Here is a 7,623-nt window from a genome sequence, read left to right as displayed (position 1 = left end):
CATTTCCTATTTTGGGCCGCAGTAGTAGCATACATAAATAACCTTTCTTGACACCTGGGAATTTCAGTCTCAATGATCCCCAGCAGAAAGGACACTGGGGGTTTTGGGGAAAGTATTTTTTAACTTTTTTAAAGAAGGGGAAGAAATGGAGGCAGTGAGAGATTTTACTTTCTTGGGCTCCATGATCACTGCAGATGGTGACAGCAGTCACGAAATTAAAAGACGCCTGCTTCTTGGGAGAAAAGTGATGATAAACTTAGACAGCATCTTAAAAAGCAGAGACATCACCTTGCCAACAAAGGTCCGTATAGTTAAAGCTATGGTTTTCCCAGTAGTGATGTATGGAAGTGAGAGCTGGACCATAAAGAAGGCTGATCGCCGAAGAATTGATGCTTTTGAATTATGGTGCTGGGGGAGACTCTTGAGAGTCCCATGGACTGCAAGAAGATCAAACCTCTCCATTATGGAAATCAGCCCTGAGTGCTCACTGGAAGGACAGATCCTGAAGCTGAGGCTCCAAGACTTTGGCCACCTCATGAGAAGAGAAGACTCCCTGGGAAAGACCCTGATGTTGGGGAAGATGGAGGGCAGAAGGAGAAGGGGACAACAGAGGACGAGATGGTTGGACAGTGTTCTTCGAAGAAACCAACATGAGTTTGACCAAACTGTGGGAGGCAGTGGAAGACAGGAGTGTCTGGCGTGCTGTGGTCCAGGGGGGTCACGAAGAGGCGGACACCACTAAACGACTAAACAACAACAACAACATTTTAAAACTCTTTTCCCCCAATTCATTATGGATCATTTCCAAACAATCCATACAACTCTACAGTTCTGTGAAACCAAGGGATGCCCTGTCTTTTAGGTCACAGAACTTGTTTTCAATGACAGCACCAATAAAAACGGCAGTACTTCTGTGCCTGTACAGAGTGCTTTTTATTTGCTTGACACCGCTGGAGGGGAGAGGGTCCTTGTTTTTGAATCCTTCTTGCTGGTTCCGCACTGGCATCTGGTTGGCCATTGCGAGAATCCAGTGCTGGACTAGGTGGGCATTGGCCTGACCCACCAATCTCCTCTTATGTTCCTACTAATACAGCACAATGTCTAGAAGATTTCCAAAAGAGAGGCATTGCCTTTCCAGTGGCTGGGAGCCCTCAAACTTCCCCATTTGAAATTCAGCACCGCTCAGGCCAAACTCAATTCTTTCTCCTCGGAGGGGGAGCTCAGGCAAGCTGAACCCATCACGAGCGCAAGGTGAACAGGAGGCCCAATTAATGCGCAGAGCCGGCAGTTTGGGAAATGAATTCCACAGCTTCGACACACAAGGTGTTAGCAGGCGCCAGCCTCACGCACCATCTGGTCTCCGAAAACAGCACTCCGTGCTCAAGATGTTCTTGCTCCCTGGCAGAATAATCCGAGGGGGTGGGGTAGCAAAATGCACAGAGAGAGAGACATGGAGAGGCAGGCAAAACTACGAAGGGCAGGAGAGACTGCTCCTCAAAATGAGCCAAGCTCCAGCAAGCCCACGTCGAGGTCAAACTCCCAGATCTGGGAGATGACAAACATCCATCGCTGCAGCCTATGCGCTTGGTTTGGGCTGCATACGCGGGTGGCGCTGTGGGTTAAACCACAGAGCCTAGGACTTGCCGATCAGAAGGTCGATGGTTCGAATCCCCACGACGGGGTGAGCTCCCGTTGCTCGGTCCCTGCTCCTGCCAACCTAGCAGTTCGAAAGCACGTCAAAGTGCAAGTAGATAAATAGGTATCATTCCGGCGGGAAGGTAAACGGTGTTTCCGTGCACTGCTCTGGTTTCGCCAGAAGCGGCTTAGTCCTGCTGGCCACATGACCTGGAAGCTATACGCCGGCTCCCTCGGCCAATAAAGCGAGATGAGCGCCCCAACCCCAGAGTCATCCACGACTGGACCTAACGGTCAGGGGTCCCTTTACCTTTACCTTTACAACAACGAGAACAAGTGTGCTGTTGCAGAGCTGCTTCAGCAGCCGTGATATGCAAAGCCTGTGGGAGGGATTTTATTAGGACAGGGGAAAAGAAAGGACTTCTTTGCGCAGCGCATCCTTAAGTGATGGATGTCCCTGCTGCAGGAAACAGTTATGGCTACCAACCTGGATGGCTTAAAAAGAGGATTAGACAAAAAGGGCAAAAGAGTACTGGGAAAGAATTTATAATGAATTGAAAAAAATGTTTAGAAGCACTTTTCCAAAACACAACAACAAACAAACAACAACAACACAGAGTCTTTTTTGTTGGGGATAATTCAGACTGAAATTCCCAGGTGTCGAAAAAGGTTATTTATGTATGCCACAACTGCGGCCTGTGTTTTGTTAGCCCCAAAATGGAAAACGAGCCAGGTCCCAACTAAAGAAGAATAAACTTAAACTGAAGGAATATGCGCAGCTTGCAGACCTAACATACAGAAGGAGAGAACAAGAAGAACATACATTTAAAGAAGATTGGGAAATGTTTATTGAATATATGGGGGGAAATTGTGTGCACTTGAAAACGTTGGCAGCATTAAGATAAATTCAACAGTGTAAATTAGTTTTGATGGAAGTAACAATGGAATACTGAATGGTTTGGTTTATGTAAAATATGCAGGGGCGTATGGTATGCAAAATGAACCACAGAAAGAGAAGAGAAGTCACTGATATTTTAAGGTTGTTTAAATGAATGCTCTAAATTGTAAAACAGAAAATTTAATAAAAATTGTATAAAATAAAATAAGAGATTAGACACATTCATGGGGGCCATTGATGGCTCCCAGCCATGGTGGTTCTGCTCTGCCTCCACAGTCGCAGGAAGCAATGCTTCTGAATCCCAGTTGCTGGAAACTCTTGTTGCTCTTGTGCTTGAATCCTGCTTGGGGGTTTCCCACAGGCCCCATGATGCGCCACAGTGAGAACAGGATGCTGGCCAATATGGGCTCTTCTGGTTCTCTCAGTCCTGCCACCCTGGCAGGCCGCCTTGGTGGAGATGTGGCTGAGGGCCTTCTCAGTGGTGGCTCCCAGCCTGTGTCTCTGCCTCTTTACAGAAGCTAAACTGGCTTCCTCCTAGTCATCCTTCTGCCGGTAGGTGAAGACTGTTTTATTTTGACAGGCCTTGGGAACAGGTTGGTTCTTTAGGAAATGGCTTTTAATAGCGTTGTGCTGTTTCTGCTATTTGTACCGTGGTACCTTGGTTCTCTTAATCCGTTCCGGAAGTCTGTTCCAAAACCAAAGCATTCCAAAACCAAGGCATGCTTTCCCACAGAAAGTAATTCAAAATGGATTAATCCATTCCAGGCTGTTGAAAAACTACCCCTAAAATGCTTCTCCCCACTGCCCCAATTAGCACAATCTTTTAGTGTCTCTCTCTCTCTCTCTCTCGTCAAAGCGCTGCCAAAACACTCCTCCTCACCACACCAATCAGCACAATTGCTCTAAAAACGGAAGCAAAGCACTAAAACCGGAAGCTCAGGACACGTTTGACTTCCAAAAAAAATTTGAGAACCGGAACGCTCACTTCCTCGTTTGCAACATTCAGTAAGTTGTTCATGAACTAGGCTGTTCAAGATCCAAGGTACCACTGTATTTTAATAGATTTGTTTTTATAGTGTTTTCAGTTTTAATTACTTTTTAAACTATTATCTTTCATATATTTTCAGCTATTTTTATTTTTTGTGCAGTTTCAATTTGTGTTGGATGCTTTCCATACCATTCTGGGAGTAAATAAATCATCATTTTCAGTTCCACGTCTCTACAGCAATGTGTGATTTTTCTTTTCTTAACCCTCCAGAAAATGGTTCAGCCTTATAGTGCAAATATCTAATATTTCCATTTCCATGCAATTTCAACTAGTGTGCACACCATGCCACACCCTTTCTCCTACTACAATGCATTTTTGTATGTCACTTTCATTTTATTTGCATTGCAAAATTCAGGTAAGTGCAAATTTCGAAGGCTCACTTGCGTTTCAGTTCTCTTGGAAAGCTCAAGTTTGATGGATTGGCTTTTTAAAATGAACTGACTGCTGACAATGTGGAGGCACCCCAAGACGCTTAGTGGGTAGTCACTTTAGGGCAACCCATGTTGATACTGTGGTATCTCAGTTCTCGAACATCTCCGTTGATGAACGTTTCGGAACCCGAACGCCGAAAACCCGGAAGTAAATGCTTCCATTTTCGAATGCGCCTCAGAAGTCAAACGGCTTCAGCTGCATGTTTTTCAATTTTCTCAATTGAAATTACAGACAGCCCTTTGCGCCTCGGTTTCCGAACGTTACAGTCTTCCAGAATGGATTACGTTTGAGAACCGAGGTACTGCTTTAACCCTAATGAAAGCTAATAGGAAACCTACAACAATAGGCTGAACTGTCAGAAAACACAGTCGATTTTGGGAATGGTTCTGACCTTCAGAGCAGGATTCAGAAGTGCCTGGTTCAATGTCTTAGTCTCATTGCACCAACCACCACAAACACACACACACACACACACACAAAACAACAGTGGCAGCATCTTCATCACATGCCAAACTCAGATCCTCTGATGGTGAGATTTGGCAGGGAATCTGTTGTCTCTGCCAAGCTCGTGCGCTAGCGAAGGAAGTGAGAGCGAGAGGCACAATTTCCAAAAATATCAAGAGAGGCATCTACACAACACCAGCAGGTGTTTCTCCTGATACTGGCTGTTTATTGCCAATCGCCCTGCAAACTGAAGTTAAACAACACCAAAAACAAACAAACATGCGCATGGAGATATTGCATAGCTACAAGCAGCCTATTCGCCCTTCTCATCTCATTCTTCTTTCCCCCAGACCCAAAGTTTAAAGTCTTCCATGAACCAGTCTCAGGAAGAGCGGCTTAACCATTCCCGATCTCCCCTACAACAACCGGGCACCAGGAAATTTTAGGAAGGGAAAGGAAGAGGGAGGGAAGCAGGAGGCAAGGCTAGCGAGTGCCAAATGTTGTAAGATAAACATGAAAATTGCATTCTCACCCCGTAACCAGGCGAGGGGTGTGTGGAAAGCTCTGCTCATGCTAACAATGTGTTGACAGCATCCTGACATGGCCCAGATGCCGAGAACATCTGCCTTTCGGCTCATGAATATTAATCGGCCAAGGAGCTCCCCCATAAGAAACTCCGCCTTCCTCACCCTAGGAATCAGGCCGTTGCAAAGGGGAGCGGCAGCTGGATGTTGCCTAACCCAGGCTCCTGGCTTCAGAGAGGCCTGGGTGGAAATAGTTCCTCTTCATGCAGCACATAGTGAAACTGTGGAACTCCCTCCCACAGTAGGCAGCGGTGATCATCAACCTGGGTGCCTTGGAAAGAGGGCTGGACAAGATACACTCGGTGGGGGATTTGGGGCACGATATTAGCCTAGAGCTTGCCAATCAGAAGGTCGGCGGTTCAAACCCCCATGATGGGGTAAGCTCCCGTTGCTCGGTCCCTGCTCCTGCCAACCTAGCAGTTCAAAAGCATGCCAAAGTCCAAGTAGATAAATAGGTACCACTCCGGCGGGAAGGTAAACGGCGTTTCCGTGCGCTGCTCTGGTTCGCCAGAAGCGGCTTAGTCATGTTGGCCACATGACCCGGAAGCTGTACGCCGGCTCCCTCGGCCAGTAAAGCGGGATGAGTGCCGCAACCCCAGAGTCGGCCATGACTGGACCTAATGGTCAGGGATCCCTTTACCTTTACCTTTATTTAACTTTTACATTGGGAAAGGTTATGGAAAACTGATTTGAAATTCTCAGCATGTTGCACGCTAAAAGAAAACGTATTTTTCCGTGTATAAGACGATATTTTTTCCTTAGAAATAATAGGCATAAATTGTGGGTCGTCATATTAATGGATAGCAGGGGGGGACGGGCAATTGGTGGCAGCAGCTAGCAGGACGTTGGCAGCAGCATTTGGGCATGTGATTGGTTGCTGCAGCAGGACCTGCTGTTGATTGGCTGTGACTGGGGCAATTGCGTGGGCAATTTACGGCAGTGGTGAGGCGTGTGTGCAATCGGCTGTGGTTGTGTCAAGTGACCCACCCCCCCAAAAAGCTCAGCAACTTTGGGCAATCCCCCCCCCCCATTTTTTGTTACAGTCCAAAAAAATAGGGGTCATCTTATACATGGGGTCCTGCCAACCTAGCAGTTTGAAAGCACGTCAAAGTGCAAGTAGATAAATAGGTACCGCTCCAGCGGGAAGGTAAACGGCTTTTCCGTGCGCTGCTCTGGTTTGCCAGAAGCGGCTTAGTCATGCTAGTCACATGACCCTGAAACTGTCTGCGGACAAACGTGAGTTCCCTTGGCTAGAAAAGCGAGATGAGCGCCGAAACCCCAGAGTCATTCGCAACTGGACTTAACTGTCAGGGGTCTTTTACCTTTTTTATACATGGGGGTGTGTTATACACGGAAAAATGTGGTATATGAAAAGTGATGTACCGTTGGTATTTGACTCCTAGTAAGTTAGCAAAAATGTATAAGACAAGTATAAATACCTGCTGGAAATGTAAAGAAAAAGAAGGTACATTTTATCACATGTGGTGGTCGTGTAAAGTGATAAAAGCATTATGGGAAATGATATATAATGAATTGAAAAAATGTTTAAAACAACTTATATAAAAAAAACCCAGAAGCTTTCTTATTAGGAATTGTAGGTACTGACATCCCAAAGGTACAGAAAAGACTTTTTATATATGCTACAACAGCCACAAGGATGCTACTGGCCCAGAGATGGAAAGAAGATAAAGTCCCTATCAGAGAGGAATGGCAAACTAAGCTGATGGACTACGCTGAAATGGCAAAACTGACCGGAAAGCTCAGGAACCAAGAGGACAAAAATGGGGGGGAAATATAATTTATTTAGAAGACCACTGTACGCAGATGAAAGCATTAGCAGTATTTTAATAACACAATATGGAAAGATGCAAAATATGGATTATGAAATAATGTGCAGTTGAAAATGTTGACAATAGGACAAAATGGAGGGGAGTTTGGGAAGTCTGGAGATCCAGAGAAATTTCTAAATATGGATATATATTTCGTATTGTTACAACATTACATTTGTAAAATCAAAAACAACTTCAGATAGATAGATAGATCTATTTGGTATTGTAGTAGTAGTAGTAGTAATAAATAATAATAATAATAATAATAATAATAATAATAATTAATTTATTTCTTCCCCAGCCACTCTGGGCGGCTTCCAACAGAATATTAAAATACAACAACCTATTAAACATTAAAAGCTTCCCTAAACAGGGCTGCCTTCAGATGTCGTCTAAAAGTCTGGTAGTTGTTCTTCTCTTTTACATCTGGTGGGAGGGCGTTCCACAAGGTGGGCACCACCACTGAGAAGGCCCTCTGCCTGGTTCCCTGTGACCTCACTTCTCGCAATGAGGGAACTTCCAGAAGGCCCTCGTAGCTGGACTTCAGTGTCCGGGCAGAACGATGGGGGTGGAGACGCTCCTTCAGGTATTTAAGTTTACGCTTGAAAAATCAAATAATAATTATTATTTTAAAAAAAAAGAAAAGAAAAGCAGGCTGGACAAATTGGTGGAGGAGGTGTCTAGCGATGGGTCCTAGTCATGGTGGCTTGACTCTGCCTCCACAGTTGGACACAGCAGTGTTTCCAAACCACA

The sequence above is a fragment of the Podarcis pityusensis genome, assembly GCF_964106645.2.
Source record: "Podarcis pityusensis genome assembly, chromosome: 9".
Lineage (NCBI taxonomy): Eukaryota > Metazoa > Chordata > Lepidosauria > Squamata > Lacertidae > Podarcis > Podarcis pityusensis.
Note: the sequence above shows the minus strand (reverse complement) of the source record.